We start from the raw sequence: 25199 nt of genomic DNA, 5'->3' as shown, positions 1-25199 counted from the left end.
TCTAAATCATCCTTCCAGCTATCCTTCTTTTCCTCCCTCCACCTTTTTACTCAGGTGTCTTTCCCCTTCCTTTCCAGTCTTGATGAAGGGTCTCGGCCCGAAATGTTGACTGTTCATTTCCATGGATGCCCACTGACCTGCTGAATTCCTCTGGCATGTTGTGTGTGTTGCTCTGGATTTCCAGCATCTGCAGATTTTCTTGTGTTTATTGTAAATTGTGTACTCAGTGCCTTGGCCAGTGAAGACAAATATGCTGCACACTTTCTTCACCAGCCTGTCAACCGGTGTTACTGCTTATAGCTAAAAGGCCCTGCCATTCATTGTGCACGTCTTGCCTGGTTTAACTTCTCAAATTTAACTCTATTGCACTTGCCTGAGTTAAATTCCATCTGCCATTACCTTGCCCATGTTCCAAATTAATTTTAGACACCCCTCCCTGTCCACCATGCACTAATTTAGGTGCTATCTACAAACATGCCAACCATGCGACCTACGCTCTCACCTCAGTCAGTGATAGACATGGCGAACTACAGAGGACCCATCACTGATCTCCATGGTACACCCCTGGTCACAAACCACCAATCTGAAAGGCAATCCTCCCCTACTAAGCTCTGCTTCCTACCACCAAGCCAATGTTGGATATTGGTTAGGTTCCCTGGGATTAAATGTTCTAACCTTACAGATCAACCTATTGTCAAAGACCTGGTCAAAGGCCTTGCTAAAATCCATGTACGTAGACAATGTCTACCAGCCTACCCTCATGAATTTTCTTGGTCACCTCTTCAACCAAATCCATAGGACGTGATTTCCCATGTATAAAGCCATTTTGGTTATCCCTAATCAGTCTTTCCAATTTCAAATAAATCTTGTTTCTCAGTAATGTTCCATCAAGCTATTGTAACTATCTTCCAGTAACTTTCCCACCAGTGACATAAGGCTCACTGGATTTTTGTTTCTTGGCTTATTCCTGCCACCTTCCTTAAATAAAGGCACAACTTTCCAGTTGAATACCTCAGCAGCTGAAGTGTTGATCCTGTCTAAAAATATTGCAACACACCTCAGATCTTAGGTTATGGCTTGCTTTGGTTTGATGGGCCATGTTCTTCATTGATCTCAAATAAGTTTATATTGGTGACATTGTGTAACATTATTGCATGTACCTGCCAGCTTCTGGTTTGGTAAATTTCTTATGAATGAGGAACCTAGACTGAATTTCTGGAACTGTGCTCTACCTGTAAAAAGATCCCAATTTTGTTCAGTGATTGGGTTTTAAATAAAATTCACTCATGTAGCACACAAAAATATTGCACGATTACAGGAGATAGTCTGCCTCAGTGATTTGAGTAGCACCAGTAAAACCTCATTTGAACGGGGGACCTCTGAGCAACATCAAATGTCTCACAGAAAGCAGCTAACTCTAGAGCAGTGGTTCCTAACCTTCTTTATGCCATGGCCTAATAACATTAAGCAAGGGGTCCATGCACCCCAGGTTGGGAAACCCCACACTAGAGGCAGAGCAGAGCCCTTGTGATTATCAAAAAGTGTACGACAAATATGCTGGAAAGTTTTGCCACCCCATCCATAAATGGGCCAGCTGGTGGCGCAGTGACATCAGCACTGGACTCCGGAGCGAAGGTTCCCGAGTTCGAATCCAGTCGGGCCGCTCCCGGGCGCACTTTCCATCTGTGCCGGATTGAGTGTAGAGCTTGCAGCTCGGCCTCGTAAAAAAAAACTGTGCTGTGAGAAGGACGTGCGGGACCACTCACAGAATCTTTCCTCCAAGATAATCACTTGAAAAGTGGTCGCCGAGGCTCTGGCAGAGTATGGCACACAAAAAAAATCCATAATTACTATCCGAACATTAAAGGGTTAATATCAGGGCTGTGAGCAACCTCAGGACACAGGGTGGGGCTGGAGGAGGGAGCTGGGGGAATTTTTAACATATTACTTTCTGAATTTATAAGAATGTTGAGGATGGAAGGTGGTGTTTGACTAGAAGTGCGAAGCCCAACCAGAGTTGGCAAGAGTTGAAGCTGGGGCTGTCACTGTATGTGTTGGTGCTCTGTTTACATTGATTTAACTAGGTGGGATGTTTATAGCCAGTTTGAAGTTATTTGCTGCTCTGATTATTCGGATCTCAGTGTGTAGTTAGACTTAATGAAAGCTGCATTCAGCCCACACACAGTACCCTTTAACCCCCCGTCTCATTTTACAGGATTCTGGCGACAAGATTAACATTGATTGACTAATGTGCTACCTTTTCAATAGCTGAAATTTAATTTCAGCTTCAATACTCAACCATAATTCATGGTTGATGGTCTCAGATTGAGATCACTAATTTACAATAAGTTATAACGAAGAGAACAGCCTTTAAATGTGGAGACGTGAGAGACTGCAGATATTGGAATCTGGAGCCTTGAAAATTGTCTGGACTGTCATCACAGGTTGTTTGGATGCTCAGGTCAGAGCCAAGTGCTAAAACATTCAGACGATGTGAGTCTTTTTAGAAAAAAATATATACGTAAGAAATTCAAAGTAAAATCACTACCATTTCAGTTTGGTACCAACGTGCATGCATGGATGGCAGTACTTTATTACTTGATTGCTAAACACTATTTTTTTAAAAAAATATGAGCCAATAAGTGAAGATGAAACTGGTAGTCTAGAGTGTGCATCTGAAGAAGGTGGTGCTAGTGAACAATGTGACCAAAGGCAACGTCCTTCAGACTGTTCACAAAACTGCTTCTTTTACTTCTCCTTCTTTCAAATTTGACTCTGATTGAGCGATCTGGCGCTTTGCTGTCTCCGAGGGAGTTCAATGAGGTTTTGAGCGTTGTGTGCGGCTTGCAGGCCAAAAAGCCTGGAGAGGGGCTGCGAGAGCCCATGATCAACTCCATTTCTTGACGATCTCTCTGAGTAAAGCGTCGAGCGAGATTGAAATCAGCGAGGACGAGAGCAGAAGGCAAGTGGGTGTTCAGTGTCATCTGCCCGCATTTGACTGGTCTCCCTCACCCTCTCACTGGCTGCTGCCAGAGGAAGGTGCCTGTGTGTGACCAGTCTCTCTCTCGCTCTCGCACACTCATGCTGGAGGCTGGTGCCCAGAGTCTTGGGTTATGGGCAAGGCTTAATCAGCACAGTTTGTGGTTTGACTTTGCAGTTCATGTTATATGTGTTTCTGGTTTCTGGTTACTCCTTTTTTATTGCTATTTTGTGCGATTTTGATCAGAGCAGACTGGCTCTGTGGCCAGCGGTCGACGAACGACACAGCACTAAATTGAATTGAGCTGAACTGTACTGAACATTCTTAGAGTGTTGCAGTAATGCTGTGGTCTGATGTTTTATATTCAGTGTTTTATATTCATTCACTCATTTATTGCCGTTTGCACAGTTTGTTCTTTTTTTTGCCTATTGGGTGTTTGATGTTTTCTTTGAATGGGTTCCTTGGTGTTTCTTTGCTTCATGGCTGTCTGTGGGAAGACGAATCTCAGAGTTGTATACTGCATACATACTTTGATATAAATGTACTTTGAATCTTTTGACTTCTTGTCAGTCCCAGTACGGGTGAATTGCATTTTGTGTGAGTCAGCTAGAACCTTGCGGTAGCTCTGCAATGATCCTAGGACTGAGTGCTCAGTTGTGTCATGGTGGTGCAGGAACTATCATAGTATCTGTGCTCTCCCTCTCCAGATTGTTTTCTGTTGCTGCCTCAGTGAAACTTATTGTAGTGTAGGACGTGTACCTTGCAAAACTACATTGTAGGAAATCTACTCTACAAACTTGGTTGGAACTGGGTGTCCAGTGAATGCTGTAAAATACATGAAGCAACCTTGGATTTGCAACGTGCATTGGGCAGCAAGATTAACGGAAATTAGAAGGTCTTTATCTATTGGAAGGACCTCTTCCGAGTGGAATTTTTATTACCTTATTTTGTTGGGTTGTTATTAATTTCCCTTATCCATAATCTCTCAAATCTCCTCATTCATCCTCGTTCTAATTACTGAGGAAATGCAAGCAACCTGCATTTTTCCTCCCTTCCATTGCAAGTATTGAAGGTATCTCCTGATCTCCTTGTGGGTTCAACCTACTGATTGCTTTATGTCTATGTTGATGGACAGAGACCACTGAAACCAAAAATTCTGAATCCTTCCTCCACAAAATCTCCACACAGGATGGGAAATGGAAATCGGCCAAGGTTCTGCACAACTGCAAGTAGCTGTTTTTTTTTGGAAAAGCCGTGGAGGAGTAGAAACTTGGCTTGATCAGAATGGGTGGACATGACTGATGCAGGATACTTATAATATTGCAAAGAGAAGATGGTCCTTCATTAATATTGACATAGATGTTCAACAACTATGAACATAGATCATCTGCTCTTCAATGTCCCTGTTACTATTGTGAGGTGGCCTATAGAATACTTCCAGTAGAGTGATTGCTCCCTTCCTGTTTCTGACTTTCACCCACACTTACTCAGCAATTGATCCCTCCATGACATGCTCCCTTTCTGCAGTAGTATTACCACTTCAAAGTTCAAAGTAAATGCATTCTCAAAGTACATATATGTCACCATGTACAGTACTACCGTAGAATTCATTTTTTTGCAGGTGTTACAACAGTCAGTGAAAAACTATAAACAAAAAAAGACTGACAAACTGCTAATGTACAAAAGAAGGCAAACGGCAAATAATAATGATAAATAAATAAATAATACGGAGAACCTGAGTTGTAGAGTACTCGACACAATGTTGTGGGCCGAAGGGCCTGTAGTGTGCGGTACTGTTCTGTGTTCTATAGACATAGAGCAATACAGCAGAAGATGGGCCCTTTGGCTGACAATGTTGTGCCGACCTCTATAAATCCACTCTATGATCAATCTAATGTCTCCCTGCTGCCTATAGGCCTCCATTATTCTTACAACTTTTGAGTAGGAAAAACAATTTGCTTCAAAAATTTGATAATGGAAATACCTTATACTTTTGTCTAACTTGATCTGATTTCAATAAAATTGATGACTTCACACGAGTTGTTTAATCAAGGACGACGACGTACAAGTGCTTTGGCACCCAGTGAAAGCTGCTCATGTGCCTGGACTGCACTCTCTGTTGCACACTTTCACAGCAGCAGGATGGGACCTGACTAATTCCCTGACATCCCTGCCCATCCACACGTCTTCACCAAGTGCACCCCTTTGCTTGGACCAGGAGCCATGCCGAGAGCCATGCCACCCCAGGAGCCATGCCGCCCCTCACCCTGCCCACTGATCTATTGTTCTACCCCTGACCCCAGGGGTAGGGGTAGAACATTTCTGACTCCATGTTGTTGATCACCGTACTCCTCCCAGCCATCAACATCTCTTCCTTATTTACCAAATTCACTTTCTTTCCACTGATCTTCGCCTCCCTCCAATGACTATGGATTCTACCCCACTGACAACTAATCATAACATTGTTCCCTGTCAGACTAACCTTCTTTTAAATACATGCGTCTCTCCCCTGTGACTCAGTGACCCTGGATTAGACCAGATTACTTGCCTTGCCATTGTCATTGAGAACATTGTATGGATGTCTGTCCCATTGTAGAAAGAACAAAGGAATTCTTTTTAATTTTATACTAATTTGTTGAGTAGTTCACTACACCATAGGCTTTGTGTTCCACTGAATTTCCCACCTGTAGGCTCTCAAATAAAATGTTTATTAGCTCGCTGAGAATGAACTGCTTAATGCTTTACAAGGCACTGACTGGTTTCTGCAAATTTGTGGAATATGCAAAGTGCATAAAATGTCGATGGCTTGGGGTATGGAAGCAGTCTGTGATGGCTCATCTGCAATCAAATGTACTGTCGATATTTGTTTAGATGCCTGTTTGTGTTGGGGGTGGGGGTGGAGGGGAATGAACTCCATATGGGAGTCTCGGCACTCGCCAGATGTGGCTGGAGAAAGGGGAAATGGTAGTAAATGATTTAATTTAGAGAAAAAAGGATTCTGAAAACAAGCCATTCTTCAGTCTAGTAAATGTTTAACTTGATTGATACAGATGTGCCAATAGAGGCATATTAAAGGGCTTCTGTATGATCATGGCAGACTTCCAGCTGCGTCGTTGAAGAAATGCTGCCCTCTTTGCATCATTGTGAAACAGAGCTTTGCATTTAAAATAATGGAGTGAGGAGCTAATTTTGGACTAAAAATCCTGAAAAGATGCAAGTAAATCTGGAGTATATCGCTGCAGTGTGAAAAGACCACCCTAAAATGGGCAAGGGTGGGAACTCTACAATGGGAACTCAAGAACCGGATACATATAGAACGTAGAAGATAGAAAACCTACAGCACAATACAGGCCCTTTGGCTCACAATGCTGGGCTGAACATTTACTTACACATGCTGGAAATGTACAGAGTGGCCTGCTAAAAGCAATAAAACAAATTAGTATTTCGGGTATCACCAATCTTTAGGAATTCTGAAATAGGGCTTCGGTAGGAAATACTGCCGGTCCCTTTTGGTGGTGTTATTTGCATTAGTTTTTTTAAACTTCTTTGTTCACTGTTCCCCACCTAATCACATTGAAAATGTTCCTCCCCACGCCTTGCTTGGGCATCAGGTGGTGACCTTGCCGTTTCTTTAGCGTTTGTCTGTTTTACAAGGTCCAGTTGCCAGCTCAATGCTCAACTCAACAGGGATGGAAAGCGTGCATGGAGCTGGCCGAATTCAGACCCGGGACCTCTCGCTCCGAAGTCCAGCGTGGATGTCACTACACCACTGGCTAATCACATTCAAAGAAACCGGGTTTAATACATGTTCTGCTGAATGAAGGTATGTGGCTGATTGAAACGAGCGTGCACTGATGTCCTCAGTACCCATCATCAGAATCCTCACCTTGGGACATCCTGTCAGTTTAAAGAACAGAACCAGTGCTAATGGAGACCTTCAGTAATAAACAGCTCCAGCAGAAGATGAGAAGTTCTGTGTATTTGTGGACAGAGCTGCACAATGTTAACATGTAACATGCTTAATTTGAAAATCAGTTCAGATACTTAAGAAGTTTGTTTGTGCAGTATTTATGTTGTATTTGCAATCTGATGCTGAATTTAGAAACATATCAGTTATCATTTCTGTGTACTCAAGTGATCTAATGATACCACTACACTATTTTGAAGAAGAGGGTTCAGAACCAGAATCAGGTTTATTATCACTGGCATATGTTGTCAAATTTGTTGTTTTGTGGTCGCAGGGCAGTGCAAGACATTAAAAAATGCTATACGTTACAAGTATAAATACATAGTTCAAGAGAGGAATGACAAGTTTGTGTTCATGGGTTCATAGGCTGTTCAGAATTCTGATGGCAGATGAGGAGAAAAACTCTTTCTAAATCGTTGAGTGTGGGTCTTCAGGCTCCTGTGCCTCGTGACCCCGATGGTAGTCAGGAGAAAAGGACAAGTCCCAGGTGGTGAGGTTCCTTGGTGGTTGATGTTGCCTCTTGAAGTGCCGCTTCTTGGAGATGTCCTCAATGGTGGGGAGGGTTATGCCCATGATGGAATTGGCTGAGTCTACATACCAGGCTGAAATTCAACCAGTCAGAATCTTGTCCATCGTACATCTATAGAGACTTGAAAGAGTCTTTGGTGACGTACCAAATCTCCTCAGACTCCTAATGAAGTTGAGCCACAAGCATGCCTACTTTGTAAATGCATTAGTGTATTGAGCAGAAGTTAGATTGATGCCCAGGAGCTTGAAACTGCTCACTCTTTCCACTGCTGACCCCTGGTGTGTGCTCTCCCAACTTCCCCTTCTTGAAATCCACAATCAATTCCTTAGTCTTGCTGACATTGAATGAGGTTGTTGTTGTGATACCATTCAACCAGCAGATCTATCTCACTCCTGTATGCCTCTCATTGCCATCTGAGATTCTGCCAACACAGAGGTGCCGTCGGCAAGTTTATGGATGGCGTTTGAACTGTGCCTAAGCACACAGTCCTTTATCTTCTAAGCAATAGTGCAGAAGGTGTCGGGTCACATTTGCATTGTGCATGGTTGCTGTGTGTGAATTAACTGGCTTGTTCCTTGCACTATAGCTAAGCACACCTTTAGGGCTCCTTACATTTCAGAAGTACAAGTTCTTTCTTTGGTCATCTAATTTGAAAACAGCAAGGCCAACTTGATAGCTTCCTGACGTCCATCGATATAATGTCTATAGGTAATCTCCATTCACTAATATAGGCATCAGTTCAAAAGATTCAAACCAGGTTATAAAGTATGCCTTGCTTTTACGAAGCCTGTGCTGGATCCCCACGATCAGCTGAAAATTTTTAGGGATTCGATCACTTCAGTTCCAGGAAATTAACCCACTATACGTGTGTAAACGTCAATGGTTTCTGAGCTCTCCCTTCTCACCATTCTTAATCTATTAAGTGACATCTAAGGGAATGTTTTTGAATCAGAAGTACGGAATGTTATAGGGTATCCACAATTTTTTCTAGATTTTTTTAACCACATCTTATGCATGAAATCATTTATTTCTGGGAGTTTATCATTCCTTCAGCTGTTGTTTATTTCCATTATGTCGAATTCTCCTCCCTTGATATGGTGTAAACCTCCTTGCAATGTTATCTTCTACTCTAGGTGCTGACAGGGTAGTCCTTCAACGTGCCTCTCACCTTTTTTCCATTTGTAATATCACCATGATTGTTTTCAAGAAGTTCATCTTCCATCTTCCTCTTCTTAATATAATTATAGCCAATGTGGTATGTTGCTTTCCTTAACTTTCTTATCTACTCCTTTTTAATACCTCTTAGCATCTTTATTTATCACAATTTACTGTTTTTTTTGTGTGCCTATCAGATACCAGGATTTATGCTAGTCTTTGCCTTTAGTTCTTCATCTGGTTTCTAGTTCTTAATTCATTCCATTTTGCTTACTTCTTGTTATTTTTGTGGTCAAAGTAGTTTCAACCTTGTCCCTGATGGCTGCTCTTCCTTCACTATTTGTTCTATATTTCCTCCAGTCAAAATAACCTTGTGGATTTAATTTCCAGGCCTGATAATCTTGCATGTCTCAGTGAGATCTACCAGGTTGAATAATCCCCTGTGGTTCATTTAATTTGACCCTTATGCTCTGTGGTTGTATTTGTATTGGGAGTTATTTGGATTTCATGTGTTTCTCTAAGGTTTAATGCTCAACTATCTTAGTTTATTTTTAATTTTTTGGGGGATCTGAATATCACTAGTCAGACCAGCATTTATTTGCCATTCCTAATTGCCCTCGGAAAGATGGTGGTTGGAGAACAAATTGCCTGACTGCTGCCTTTCTGTGAAGGTACACCTATCTTACTGTTGGGTAGAGAGTTCCAAGGTAACAGGATATAGCAGTGGAGTGGTTAAATTACTGGTCTAGCAGCCTGCGACATGGGTTTGAATCCCACCATGACAGCTGTGGAATTTAAATTTGGATAACTAAATAAATCTGGAATTAATGCGGTCTCAGTAGCGTTAAGCTTGAAGCTCCTGCATTTTAATGAAAGCCCACCTGCCTCAATGCTGTTCCTCCGGGAATGAAATCTGCCATCTTTACTCATTTAGACTATACATGACTTCACACCCAACAATATAATGGATTTTGACTGTTTTCTCAGTTCAGGTGCATTTAGGGCTGGGCGATAAATAAATACCAGTATTGCCAGTGAGGTCCACGTCTCATGAGGGAACAAGTATAAAAGTTATAAGGTTATTGTAATACAGAATGTATCTGGATGAATATTGGTAGGCTGCGGTGAGTGTGGTAGCACTGATCTTGCCTTGCGTGTCTCCTGCGAGGGCTCAAGTTAGTTGGATTGATAAATTTTGCAGAAGTGGTCTAATGTGAGGTTTTCCTTTCCCTAACCCATTGGTGATGTGGGAAACCAGTATCCTACTGTTGTCCTGAAACTGGTGATCTGATCCAGAAATTTAATTAAAAATCTTTAATCAGACCCGAGGTTTCAGGAGAACCACTAGCCAACAAGTTTTATCTGTGGTAGGGAACAGGAGTCAATAATGCAGAAAGAATTGCCGGTTCTGTTTGCCAATTAGTGACTTTGATCTCTCCAGTACCTTCCCATCCAGAAGTCGGTCTTTTCGTGTAAAATGTCAGAAAAGTTGGCGATTCTTTCCAAAGTGGCAGCTAGATATCCCTTTCAAGGTCTCTGAGTTTGAGTTTAAAATATTCCGTTTTTAAATATTCACCCAAAGTCAATTATTATTTTAAGGGGATATCTGAATTTGTGTGAAACTGAATCCTAAGTTAATTCTTTCATTGATTCACCTGAAAATTTTTGGAAGGCGTATTTTTTTCGATCAGTTGAATTATTCAGAGTTTCAGTTATTGCTTGAAGCCCCTTGGGTGGATGTAGCCTGGTTGTGTGAAAGTTGCATAGCTACCCTACTCATGAGAGTCAAAATAATAATATAAAGGATATTTCTGTGGGGCATGCCTATCTCTGGAGATTTTCAGGTTTAAAATCAGGTTTAAAAGCGCACCACTGGCAAGAACTAATCTCCTTGAGGCAATAATATTTTTCTTTAAACATTTTCTTGCAAACAATCAAATACCAACATCCTGTTTTTGTGACATCCTAACCCTGGCGTTTTAAAGCTAAGTGAGGATTAGCAGTCTGTGTGAACTTGGTTCATTATTTATTTTGCAGTTAAATTTTGTTTAGCTGCCGGTACTTCGGTAGTGGGTAGGGTGGGAGAGAGCGGGGCATTTTGGGAGCTGGAATGATACAACAGCTGCAGAGCAGCTGCTAAGAATCCCTGCTGGGACAGAACGTAACCCTCCTCTGGGGTCAGAGTTATGGTATGTCTGTCGCCGCGGCAACCAACCAGAGGTCTGCATTCTCAGAACAATTCTGCCTCAGAGCTGCGGGCCAGTGTGTTCAGCAGAAGGGAATGTAGTGTGTGCTCTAAAGGAGAATAAGGGTAGTCTGTCCAAAAGAGATGTGGGCCCAACAAGAAAGTATTTGTGGCTATAATGTTCCCTGGTCCAGGGCCTCAAATATATAAGGGTTTTTTCTTTCTTCCAAAACATCCACCATTGGTTACTTGTTCACAGAAAAGACAGTTTGCTTTGTGTTTTTGTTCAGCCCTTCCTCCCTTCTTTACTCTTTTAGTTTTCATGCTCTCTCTCATCACCTTGAACTATGTCTCGGCTTACTCAGTAGTGGTGGGTTGATGGGCGGGGGTAAGCAGGAGAGTTTTGTAACCAGTTGAATCACAAAAGTAAAAGTCATCTTTCTGCATTCCTTGCTCGATGCTCCTTAGCACAGCCCCCTGGTTTCTGTAGAATGACTGATAAACTTTCTGTGGAGAGATTGTAGATGAGAGGACGACCCCAGGTTAATGTGGGCCGAGAAGGCCTATCTTTAGCACTAACATGAGTCTCCACTAGCTCAACAATCTGCTGGAGGAACTCACATGGGTGAGAGGAGAGGAATTGTCACTGTTTTGTTAAAACACTGCGCCAGGACTCTAGCAGATTGTGTGTTGCTGCAGATTCCAGCATCTGCAAGTCTCTCATGTTTCCATTCTTTACTGTTTGAGTGACTGATACCAAGAACACTGGTGGAGTGACAGCGGTGTCAGCCAGAGAGATAACAGACTTGTGCTTTGTGATTCGATTGGCTGCGACACCTCAGGATGTCATCAGCCACCAGAGTAATCTAAATTGTTGGACTGCTGTTATATTCTTCAAGACTTTTGAACATTTAATCCACAGCCATGAACCAAAAGATGGTATTTCATTCTTGCAGTCTTGTTCAGTCCATGACTGAGACATTGGGAGACTGCCGACTGAGCTGTAGTAGATGTTGTGACATCAGATACACAAGTGTTCAGATGGAGCTGGCCACCTTTTCCAGCTTCAAAAAGGCTGGCTCACCTGCTCTGCATAAAGTTCTGGTGATGTTGGTTCCAGATTTTTCCACGTTCTTCAACTCAGTCCCCTTTTTGGCTGTCATCATCATGTGTTTAATTGTGTTTGCCTATCAGACTCCAACTCTAGACTATCTTATCAAAGTCTTGATTTGAATGTTTTATAGACTGTGTGTCCCCTTCCTCTAGTCAGCTACGGTGTGCATTCTCCCTGGCTTGTTTGAAAGCCATTTGTACTCAGTGCCTTGGTCACAATCTCTAAGCTGATGCCAAGGTCAAATCAGGCATTGCTGCATCATTCCCGTCGTCTATACTAGAATCACTGCTTTCCTGTGTACGATACTCCGCTACTGAGGTAACTAAAAGGAGAAAAGATGAGAGAGCAAGGTTGCAGTGAAGGGGAAGGTGGGGGAATTAATAACAGCTGAATATTTTTGCAGGCTGCAGCTTGTTTGTGAGAGGAGATGCAAGAAGCTGGAGTTGAGTGCAAGCTGCTGGAAAAGCTCAGGGGGTCAGTGGGGACAAAGGAACAGTGGGCACTGTTCATCAGGTCAGCATGGAGAGGGAAGATGGCTAGGGGAGACAGATGATAGGTGATGGGTACAACCACATAAGAGGTGGTGTTGATGGACAGTTGGAGACAGGTGGGGGGGGGCGGGGGGGATTATTGAGATGGAGACTGCTGCTGGGTGATGGGAAGAATGAGATAAGGGAGGGGTGGGTGGAACCAGGTGGGGATAGAAAAAGAACCAAGTGAGAAACGTGGATGGATAGGTATGTGGTTGACGGGCTGATGGAACCAGGTTGGGGAGTCGGGACAGTGGAGGTGGGGGGGCGGTGTAATGACAGGACAGAAATATAAAAGGTAAACAAGAAACGAGAACCTGGGAGGACGAGAGGGAGTCAGAAAGGAACATGAGGATAGGAGTTACCAGAAATCGGAAGATTTACTGTTCATGCCATAAGGTACCCAAGTGGAACATGAGGTGCAGTTCTTCTAGTTTCATTTTGGCCTCTCCCTGGCAGTAGAGAAGGCCGAGGACAGACAAGTTGGTGTGGGAGAGGAAAAGGGGAGTTGAAATGTCACACAGAAGGAAGCTTAAGACTGCTACTATGGACAGGACACCATGTGAGAAGAGGAAGTGGGATATGAGAGCATTTGGTATGAGGATGCTGTTACTCTTAATGGTTTCAAGCACCTTAATCACCAGCTATACTGATGGCAATAAAATCAGGCTTCGTTCGTATCCAGGATGGGAGTTGGGGCATTCTGGTATGTCTGTATAGCCCTTGCTGCCTCTGTCTGGTGTTACAAGAGGGAGGAACGTGAATGAGCATTGTAGCTGTCATAATTGAAAACTGGCACGTGTGCAAGTAAAGGGAGTTGGCTGTAAGCACATGAGGATGAGGGAAGTGTACAGCTGGGGTGTCGAGGTAGTGTAGCGGTTAGCACAAAGCTTTACAGCAGCCAGCTGTAAGATTGAGGTTCAATTCCTGCTGTTGTCTGTAAGGAGTGTGTAGTGTATGTTCTCCCTGTGATTGAGTAGGTTTGTCATAAGGTTTTGCAAACGACTTTGCTGACCTTCACATGAGTAAAGTTGACGAAATTGTGACGTTTCAGCACGCAGGTCCTTGAAGACAAAATTCATTGCATTGATCTCTATATTCAGCTCCTCTTCCTGTCAGAAGTGGTACCTCCGTAATTGACTAGCTCTTGGCACTTGTTGAGTTAGTGTTAGTTAGTCGCGGGCACGCTGTGTTGTTTCCTGAAGTGTGCTGACACTTGTGGGCTGCCCCCAGCACATCCCGGATGCAAGTAACACATTTACTGTTTGTTTCAAGGTACGTATGACAAATAAAGCTAATCTTATTTATTGATGCAAGTGAATCATTTTAATACATGTCTTGTTGTACAAATAATGTGATCTTGTTTTGAATGCTTTTAATTTTTTTTACAAACCTTTCTCCTCATCTAACTAATAAAGTGATTATGAAGTTTTAATCCATAAAGTTACCTAAAAAAGCAAAACTTCTAACAGCTCTAATTTTTACAAGCCATTTCTTTAAATTAGGACTGCCTGTTACCTCGAATTTTGACAATTCACTGTATTTCTTTAAATTAAGATTAGCTGGATTAAGTTAGGATGGTTGTTTGAGACAATGGAGAAATCTGAAGGGAGGCCAGGTGGCTCCCTAGCACATGCGCCCTTTTGATAGGGACTCTTCTGGGTGATGTTGTTTCCTTCTATATTCCAAAGATGTGCAGGTTGATAGGTTAATTGGCTGTAGTAAATTGCCCCTAATGTGCAGGTGAATGGTAGAATTGGGGCAGTTGATGGTAATAAAGTGGGTTGTGGTAACGTTGGCAGACATCACACCTCTCCCAGAAGTTCTGGGAGTCTCCCACATATTGATAGTGGCTCCCTGATGCCCGCAAGTTATATATAATATCCCGGAAATTGGTTTTTTGAGAGCAAGCAAGAGAGCAAGAGAGAGAGAGAGAGAGTGCGCGTGCGCGCGAGCGCCATGGCAGAGTGTTCCAAAAAAAGAAAATATAAAACGTACGTCTCCCCAAACTACACTAAAGTGTACCCCTGCCTAATAGGGGTCAAAATAATGACAGTGTTGCTCACTGCACTTTTTGCAACAGTGACTTTTCTATTGCCCATGTGTGTTAAGACCGTAAAAGACATGTTGAGGTGAGTTTAACAGGTGTCTTTCATTCATTAGCATAGCTAACGTTATTTAAACTAGCTGGCCAGCTGCTAAGGAGCTACTCTATTGCAGACATCCCACCTCTTCCGGAAGTTCCAGGAGTCTCCCGCAAATTGATGGTGCTACCTCCCTGAAATGAGTTTTTGCAGGGTGGGATGTCTGCGTTGGTGTAAGTAACTTGATGGACCATGCATACTCAGTGGACTGAAGGGCTTGTTTTTGTGCTCTGACTCTACAACAGGGGTTACCAACCATTTTTATGCCATGGACTCCTACCACTAACTGAGGGGTCCATGGACCTCAGTTTGGGAATCCCCATTCTACAGCTTAATGGATGTCTTAACAGGAAAGTGTGACATGTGACCAAGCATTTGTTGCAGTAAATTAATCAAATCCAGTTCTTTGATCTTGACTATCATCTTGAGGTGTATACGTCTGTCGTCATTACCGGGTAACAAAGAGAGAGACTTTAGAGACTCTTGCTTGTGTGTAGTGAATGAGGTCAGTGTGATACTGGCATGTAGTTAAGTGAATGCAAGCACCCTGTTGCCAGTTTTGCCACCACTATCTTGCAATTTTATCAGGCATATCCTAACTTTTTTAAACATTTCCTAGGCTTTTTCTCAGGCACGTTACCAATCAAGTTTTCTTTCACCACAGGCAAAAAGCAAATGTTGGGAAATTGGTATATTTCAGGAAATTATAGATCGGTGAGTCTTATGTCAGGCAATTGGAGAGGATTCTCAGGGATGGGATTAATGAGCATTTGGAAAAGCATGGCCTCATTAGGGAACACACACAAAATGCTGGAGGAACCCAGCAGGCCAGGCAGCATCTATGGAAAAGAGTAAGCGGTTGACGTTTCAGGCCGAGACTGAAGAAGGGTCTCGGTCCAAAATGTCAATTATTTTCTCTCTTCCATAGATGCTGCCCAGCCTACTGAGTTCCTCCAGCATTTTGTGTGTGTTGCTTGGATTTTCAGCATCTGCAGATATATATATGATGACGTTGGCTGGTGGCGCAGTGACATCAGTGCCGGACTCTGGAACGGAGGCTCCCGGGCTTGAATCCAGTCGGGCTGTTCCCGAGTATGCTTTCCATCCGTGCCAGGTTGAGTGTCAAGCTCGCAACTCGACCTCGTAGAATAAAAGAAAAATACTGTGAAATGTCTGTGTGAGGAGTGGCGCGCCGCGCAGTCTCTCATTCCGCGCCTTGTAAGGCATGAAAATCCCCAATGCTGGCCTCTCAGACCTGAGTCAACGTCGTCGTCGTCATCATCATCATCAATATATATAAAATAAAATAAACGTGGATGAAATTGTGCATGGGTGGGTTAGTAACCTTGCAGATGAGACGAAGATTGGTTGGGGGCATTGTGGCTAGTATAGAAGACTGCTAAAGGACACAGTGGGATATTGATTAGTTGCAGATATGGGTAGAAAAATGGCAGATGAAGTTTAGTTCATCTAAAGTATGAGGAGATCACACGTAGAGGGAAAGTACAGAGGGATCTTTGGATCCAAGGCAATTCCTCACTGAAGGTGGCTGCACATGCCAATAGGGTGCGAAAGAATCATATGGCATTCTGGCCTTTATTATTTGTGGCATTGAGTTCAAGAGTCAGGAAATTGTGTTGCAAGTTAATAAAACTCCAGTTAGGCTGCATCTGAATTGCATTTAATTCTGGTCACCACATAATAGAATGTGGAAGCTTTGGAGAGGGTGCAGAAGGGGTTTACCAGAATGCTGCCTTGATTGGAGGGCATATTCTATAAGGAGAGGTTGGATAAACTTGAGTTGTTTTCCCTGGAATGGCGGAAGCTGTCGAGGGATCTGAAAAAGGTTTATACGATTACGAAAAGCGTAGATGGAGTAGACAGCCAGTATCTTTCTCCCGGAGTTGATATGTCTAATACGAGAGGGCATGCGTTTAAGGTGAGAGGTGGAAAGTTCAAGTGAGATGTATGGAACAAGTTCTTAATTCAGAGTGGTGTGTGTCTGGAATGTACAGCCTGGGGTGGTAGTGGAGACAGCTACGACGGCAGCATTTAATAGACTTTCGGATGGGTACATGAGTATGCTGAGAGTGGAGTGACATAGACCGTGTGCAGGCAGAAAGGATTAGGTGTCATTATCTTAATTAGTGTGACACAGCATCGTGGGCTGAAGGGGCCTGCTCCTGTGCTGTATTCTATGTTCTGTTTGATGCAAAGCCACAGATTCTGGCATTTAATCTAAAACTGGGTCAAGAGGTAGGTGTCAAGGAGCATTAATAAAGAAGAAATAGAAATGAAATGGCAATGTTTTAAGGTTCTGGTTGGTTGGCAGATTAGGTGCAATTCCAGAGCTTGTATATTCTTATAGAGTAGGTAAATTTTCAGGCACTGCTGACATTTAGAGTTGTCAGCCCTGGTTAGGTGCTTTCCTGGAGGCAGCTTCACATGATCTCCCATTTTCAGCATACCTGCTCAGTAAAATAGCCCCTGCAAAGACTATTAAGTGAAAAGGTCTTAACAAGAAAATAATCATGATTTTTACTGTGTCTGTGATCTTTTGTTTTTTCAATCTTTACAGTATTTTCCCGATTAACCTTCAGTTTTGGGAGTGGCTCCAGGGAAATGCCCTGTCAGCGGTGTTTGTGCCACTTTTAAGCCATGTAGGCCACAGGTCCCAAGTGTCCCGCTGGAACAGGGCAAACAGGCATAGTGCTGCTGAATGTGTACTGCTAATTTGATGTATTACTGTTATCAAATGCTATTGCCACGGATTTTTGCCTGTTTCCCATGCTCTAACGTTTTTTGCTGTAATTGTTACATTGGTTGTTTTTATTCCAATGCACCAAGTTGGCATTTGTTGCTAACTGAGGTGGTGATTGCCTGTAGAAAGGAAATAGAACCATAGAACACTACAACACAGAAACAGGCCATTCGGCCCTTCTAGTCTGTGCCAAAACTTCATTCTGCTAGTTCCATTGACCTGCTCCCAGTCCATAACCCTCCAGACCTCTCCCATCCATGTATCTATCCAATTTATTCTTAAAACTTAAGAGTGAGCCCACATTTACCACATCAGATGGCAGCTCGTTCCACACTCCCACCACTCTCTGGGTGAAGAAGTTCCCCCAAATGTTCCCCCTAAACCTTACCCCTTTCACCCTAAAGCCATGTCCTCTTGTATTTATCTCTCCTAATCTAAGTGGAAAGAGCCTACTCGCATTTACTCTGTCTATACCCCTCATAATTTTGTAAACCTCTATCAAATCTCCCCTCATTCTTCTATGCTCCAAGGAATAAAGTCCTAACCTGTTCAATCTTTCCCTGTAAGTCAACTCCTGAAGACCCGGCAACATCCTAGTAAATCTTCTCTACACGCTTTCAATCTTACTGATATCCTTCCTATAGTTTAGTTGGTCATATATTGTGCTTAACAAATGACAAAGTATCCTAAAGCTCCAAAGTGTTACAGACTTGAAGTGTACGTTCTGTGGTATCGTGGGAAATGCTGAAACGAGTATGGTGCACGGAAAGCTCTCAGAAACAGCAATGTAATAATGACAAGATACCTTCATTCAGTGTCATGGGCTGAAGAGTATGTTTTAGCCTGGACACCAGGGAGAAATAATTCACTGAAAACAGCTTCAAAGGATAATCAAAACAACTGCAGATGCTGAAAATCATAAATAAAACAGAAAATGCTGAAAATACACAGCAGGTCGGATAGCCTTTATGAAAAGAGATACATCAATGCTTTAGGTTTGCAATCCTTTGGCAAAGCAGGAAAAGAGAAAGATGCAAGTTAGATTACAGTGGGAAAGAAAATGGGGGAGGGGTATTTAGAACCAAGGGAATGTCTATGGTAGGATGAGTCAAAATGGCTTGCACTATTACAAGCATCAGAGTTTAGCTTATCTGAAAGATAGCCTACCAGTCCAGCATTAATATCTTCCAGCTGGGTACAGGTATCGATTATAACTGACGTTTCAATGACAAACTCTGCCACCCTCATCAGGGATGATGCCTGGGCATGTCTAGTCCAGTGGCATTTATAGCCACAGCAGCCGACCCTCCTGATTGGATGAGGACTAACCAATCAGGTTTCTGCTCTACTACCTTGTTTACAGTCAAATTCCAGTTCTTACTTAGAGCGAGACCTTCATCTTTGTTAAAATTCTTTTCCTCTAGTTTTATTTCAATGGTTCCTTTACCAGGTGTTCCCAAAAGCCAGTAGTTTTGTGCCGTTGAAGTCAATCCTATCGCCATTGCGAATACTATGTTTTGCTACTGCTAACTTTCTGGGTAACCCAAATGGATACACCTCCTGTGCTCCTGCCTGCATTATGTGTTCAAATCCCTGAAACTTAAATGTGCACCCTTGTCTGCTGGAGATGTAATGGAAACCTGGGTGTGTTATTGTTCCCATGTATTTGCATGTGCTATTTATCTTAATTCAAAATGCAGTCTTGTGGGTCTTTTAGTGCACTTAGGTTGGACTATACTGTGTGATTTATGCTGTAGGGTGTAGAAAGTGGAGGAGTGAGAGGTTGAGTTGTGAGAAACTACTATTGGTTAGTAGAATCTGGACTGTATGTCTAGCCCAGAACTTCCTTGCCTTCCTTTTCTGAGTGAGGGTCCAACTTGTATATGTGTAGTACATCAATGCTTGATGACACCTCAGGGCATTACATGGAGATGTGTTTGGGATCCCGGAAGATTGCTCACAGCCCAGCAACTCATATTTATTCTTTGGTACATCTTTGGTGAATTTCCAAATATTATGGAAGGCTCCTCAATGTTTCACTCCCCATGTCACCAAGCCCTTGGGGATGGGTGCACACCCTGTTGGGATGGTCTAGCCTAATGAGCCTTGGAACCTAGTGCTCTCCAGAAGTTGTAAGAAAATCAACAATGGAGCATCTTGTACATGAAGATAGGCACAAGGAGCATGCAGTGCAAACTGAAACAGAGACTAAAACACCAACACAGGAATGCGGAATGCAAAGAAAGAATGAAAGGACTTGAAGACTTGAAAGGGATGATTTAAGAATAGTGAAGAGGGTTAAGTGAATGGGTAGTTGGAAGCAAGTTGTTTCGAGCAGTTTCAGGGTCAAAGTACATATATTATCAAAGAATGTATAAATTATACAACCTTAAGATTTGATGGCTTACTGGTAGCCACAAAGCAAGAAACTCAAAAGAACCCAATTAAAGAAAAAAGATAACAGACAAACACCCAATGCACAAGAGAAAGGGAAAATAAAACACAAATCATGCAAACAATTGAAGCCAACAACAACCAAACCAAACTGAGACTTCAGCTCCGAACCCCAGAGCAATCCAGAGTAGGCCGAAAGCCTCACTTATCAGTTCATCACATTAGCAGGCACAGAGCATGGCAGCTGTGGCAGTCTTCATAGCCTCAGCGCCATGGAGAGAGGAGTGACTATTGTAGAGAGTCAGCGAAGTTGGCTCTCACCTTGGATTCTGATGCCCTGTGTTTTCAGTCTATCTGGGCCAGTGTTTACACTGACCAAACAATGGAACAGCAAAATGCTCCGGCACCCTGGAGAGAGGAGTGAACATCATGGAGAGCGAGTGAAATCAGCTCTCACCTCTTATCTGAGCTGCGTATAGATTGTCTAAACATCATATCGTACCTCTCACTAGGACCCGGCTATGGCGAAGGGCTTGAGACCTAGACCACGCTGCCCAGCGACTCACTTCAGGCCCAGATTTCACCGCCCAGTCTGAAGCCGCTCTCAAGCTCGGAGCCCAGAGCGATTCAACCTCGCACCCAAGGCAATTGTACGGGTATCGGAACTCCTCTGCCACGGCCCCAACTTCTCCTCTCTGAATGGCTCAGTCCATCTGTATTGATTCTGCAACACAGCATCTCGGCTCACCCCCCCCCCCCCCCCCCGAATAAGCTTCACCATCGCTCGCCCCCTCACTGTTTGCAGCAATAATTTAACACAATTTACCTCAGAAATGTGCTTTTAGTGATGTTTTTAGTCAGATTTCTCAACTTTTTAACTACTCATGAACTGTTGCATGCATTTGGTGGTGCTATCTTAACCGGATATTAAGAGGTCGTAGAGCTGAATTAAATGATTGATTTATTCAAAAGTTGTTAACATTAGAGACTTCATGGGTTATGGAAAGCAAAGACATGACAAGACAAGAGGAATGCAATAGAGAAATGTAATATTTATGTATACGTAGTGTAAGTGCCAGTGGATATGATGAGATGTTACCCCATGGAAGGATATAACGCAGAAGTCAACTATTTGGTTCCTCTCATTTTGTAATCTCTTTGTAATTTTGTAATCTCACTTCTGTAATTCACATGTAGATGATGGGATGGCCATTTGAAGGTTTCGTGGAGAGCTGCATTGTAGTGAGTATTAGCCAAAGCAACTTCCAGACTTACAAATGCAATGTTAACCCAAATTTAGCTCAATGCCTTTGGGACAATTTTTTTTGTCAGTTTGAGGTTTAATATTTATGAAAAACCACCAGCATACATTGTATCTCTGAGTCAGTCTGTTGACAAATGTGTACCTAGAGGCATTCTTGGCAGACCTATGGTTTAAGGATCTTTATAAATGTGCATGTGGGTATTGTCAGATCTTAAACAGCTAAAGCTGCACAGTTATTAAGCCAAAGCCCCAGTAAGTCTCCTAATGTTTGTCCAGGTGGAGATGTCCCATTTATTGGAGTAGTTTTTGGCATGGACATCTGGAGCAAAGAGGGAGGAATCCTAATATCCAGCTACAATTAATCTGCTAGGTGTAATCAGCACTGCCCTAAGAATGTTTATCTTACTTTTCAACAGAAGGTTGACTTGGCTCCAAATATCCACGACCATCTTGGAATTGCTGCAACCCTCTTTACACATTTGGCTTGAATTTGTTTCCTGAGATATATGGACTGATGTGAATGACGTTTGTACAATAGCATTATCAGAATGGTAAAAACACACATGCTTGCATTGCAGAAAAAGCTAATCAGTCTACACTCTCTTTTCTACAGTTATGTCTTTCCAGTTGAATTCCGATTTCTTCAAACATGATTGGATGTGTTTTGCTCATGAGCTGTGTGTGTACTGGATGTTGATGGTGCTCATTTTACAGAATTTTTGGTGGGCTTGGATATACCATTCGTCTCTGCTGCATTACTGATTATCAGAAAGACTGTGCACTGATTGTCTGAGGGCAGTCCAGTGAAAGTTTCATTCGAGAGAGGTTTAACAAAAACAGTGAATTGATAATGGAAATCTAAGCCAAGCACGAAGTTCACAATAAACCAATTAACAGTTGAAAAAGGAAAAGACAAGTGAATTTTTTAAAATGCAAGACCATCATTGACAGTGTGAGTGAGTGTAACAGGAAGAATGTGATGTTTAGCTGAACTTTTGGTTTTGAAACCACCATTCATTTTCAGGAGACTGTGACCTACATACCCTGTGATCCTGTGTTCTATTGCTGCTCATTGTCTGAACCTTTGGCACAGTACTTCCCTAGGGAAAGACAGGTGAAAATGAACATCTTGTGCCCCCAAACTATTCACTGCTAACAACTTGCTTTTAATGTGCAACAACCATAACTGAGGAATCAAAATCAAGTTTAAGATCTCTGGCATATATCATGAAATTTGTTGTTTTCCAGCAGCAGTACAATGCAATACATAATAATAAAAATATAAATTACAATAAGAAGTCTACATAAAAAAAAATTAAATTAAATAAATCATGCAAAAAAAGAGGGGAAAATAGTGAGGTAGCGTTCATTGGTTCATTGTCCATTCAGAAATCTGATTACGGAGAGGAAGAATCTGTTCCTGGAATGTTGGTGTGTGCCTTCAAGCTCCTGTACCTCTTCCCTGATGGTAGCAATGAGAAGAGGGCATGTCCTGGGTGATGGGAGTCTTTAATAATGAATGTTGTGTTTTTGAGGCATCACCTTTTGAAAATGTCCTCAGTGCTGGGGAGGATAGTGCCCAACATGGAGTTGGCTGAGTTTACAACTTTCTGCAGTTTTTTCCAATCCTGTGCAGTGGCCTCTCCATACCAGACAGTGATGCAACCAGCACATTTGTAGAAACTTGTAAGTGTCTTTGGTGACATACTAATTCTCCTCAGACTCCTAATGAAGTATAGCCACTGTCGTGCCTTCTTTGTAGTTGCATCAATATGTTGGGACCAAGATAGATCTACAGAGATGTTGACATCAGGAACTTGAAACTGCTCACTCCTTCCACTGCTGATCCCTTGATGAGGACTGGTGTGTGTTCCATCGACTTCCCCTTCCTGAAGTCTACGATTGATTCCTTGGTCTTATTGCCATTGAGTACAAGCTTGTTTCTATGACACCACTTTAACCAGCTGATCTATCTTGCTCCTGCATGGCTCCTCGTCACCACTCGAAGTTCTGCCAATGATAGTTGTGTCATTGGCAAATTTATAAATGGCATTTGAGCTGTGCCTAGCCACACAATTGTCGGTGTGGAGAGAGTAGAACAGTGGGCTAAACACACATCCTTAGGTATGTCAGTGTTGACTGTCAGTGAGGAGGAGATGGTATACTTGATCTGCACAGACTGGTCTCCCAGTGAGGAAGTAAAGGATCCATTTGCAGATGGAGGTACAGAGGCCCAGGGTTTGGAGTTCGTTGATTAGAAATGATGGGATGATTATGCTGAATGCTGAGCTGTAGTCAATAAACATAGGTATTGCTATTGTCCAGGTGATAGAAGATCAAATGGAGAGCCAGTGAGTTTACATCCACTGTAGGCTTTTTGTGGTGATTGGCAAATTGCAGTACTTCCAGTTCCTTGCTTAGGCAGGAGTTGATTGTAGCCATGAGTAACCTCTCAAAGCATTTCATTTCATCACAATAGGGCGTGACAACAAATTTGACCTAACAAAATCACACAATAACTCTGATATCCAAAATCTTCAGTGTTCTGACTATAAAAACAAAAAAAAATGCAGTAAATACTCAGGTTATTGTGGCATTCATAATAGTGGTTGCAAAATACTGAAGGTTTTCGCCATTTAAGTATTGTGTCTAGCTCACTGTTCATCGACAGTTTCAGAGGCCATGTGTAAAGGTCCCATGAAGGAACTATACACATTCTGTGTATTCTGTTGGTCACTCATCTCAGGTCAGGTCACTCGTCTGAGTGCTACTGGTACCATGTAACCCAGTACTACCTGTCGCATGGTCGGGTGGTCGGCGACTAAACTGGCTCCCCCACCAGGCTTGCCTGGTGACGAGGGTGGCTAGACACCCTGCAGGACGAAAAACAAGACCTGTCAAAGGGCGGATGAACCCTCTCGTAGGGTCAACGGCCATCTAGCAAACATGTGCCGTGAAGCGCGGAAAGGGCATCCCTTGCATCGAAGCTACCATTCACTGCAACAGAACTTCCCCCAGCCGTCTTGGACCCCACCATGCCTCTGGATCTGGGAGGGGATGTCGAGAGGGTGGGTCTGGACCTGTGCAACCCCCTACTCACCTAAAATCCATTCACGCACACGCTGTTCCTTTCTGAGGAGTGGGGTCAACCCCACTAACTGACTGAAAGGAACCATCATCATCCTATGGGATGGATAGCCAGAGAGAGAGAGACTCTGTTGCAGATTTGGTTAGATATCAAGAACCCACTGAGTACAAATTCTTTAAAGTTGGGGAGAAGACAAAAGGTTAATATTTCAGGTCAAATGCCTTTCACTAAAACAGGAAAAATCAATGGGTAAGTAACGGTTTTTAAGCAATTACAAAGTCTGTGAACATGAGAAAAGAAAACTTGGTGAAGGCTGTGAGGTTGCATGTTGAAAGGAATAATTGTGCAAGGTAACAGGAGAAGCAAAAATAAGATTGGTCTGGTTGAGGTGTAAATGGGATTTAGTGGACTCAGTAAAAACAGCTGCTGCCTAAAAATACGGGGACTGTACTTGTGATTTTCAATAGCTGCTCCTCTTATAATGGTGTCATGGGGCCTGTTATATTTGTTTGAATGGACCAATGTGACTTTAGTTTAACCTCTCATTTAAGATATGGCATATGTCCAGCAATGTGGCATTTTCTTTGTATAGTATTAAAAGATTAAGCTAGATTATGTGTTAATTTATTTTATTTTATTTAGAGATGCAGTGCAGAACAGGCCCTTTCTGCCCTTTGAGCCATGCTGCCCAGCAACCCACCTATTTAACCCTAACCTAATCACAGGACAATTTACAATGACCAATTAACTGACTAACTGATACAACTTTGGGAATATGGGAGGAAACCAGAGCATCTGGAGGAAGCCCATGTGCTCATGGGAAGGAATGTACAAACCTGTTTACAGAGGACGCTGTAAATGAACTCTGCACTCTGATGCCCCGCGCTGTAATACCATCGTGCTAATTGCTGTGCTACTATGGCGTCCCAGTGGAGAAGTTTTAACCAAGATGTTTCTGATAATATTCTTTTTTTGTTTTGGTCACTTTTGAATGACTTGCCTCCATTACATTCCTGAAAATGTTGCTCATGTGCTGTCTCAAAGGTACTGATACTTCTCCCTAGCAATTGTTCGTGTTGTGTAACTTT

The 25199-nt window shown here is 42.7% G+C and overlaps 1 protein-coding gene across 8 annotated transcripts in view; it reads left to right on the top strand.

The window, feature by feature from the left end:
* Nucleotides 1-25199, top strand: part of pknox2 (pbx/knotted 1 homeobox 2) — a 522498-nt gene that overhangs the window by 139016 nt on the left and 358283 nt on the right. The window lies entirely within an intron of this gene.

The sequence above is a fragment of the Mobula birostris genome, chromosome 20 (assembly GCF_030028105.1).
Source record: "Mobula birostris isolate sMobBir1 chromosome 20, sMobBir1.hap1, whole genome shotgun sequence".
NCBI classification, from domain to species: Eukaryota; Metazoa; Chordata; class Chondrichthyes; order Myliobatiformes; family Myliobatidae; genus Mobula; species Mobula birostris.
Note: the sequence above shows the minus strand (reverse complement) of the source record. Positions and strands in the feature narration are given on the sequence as shown.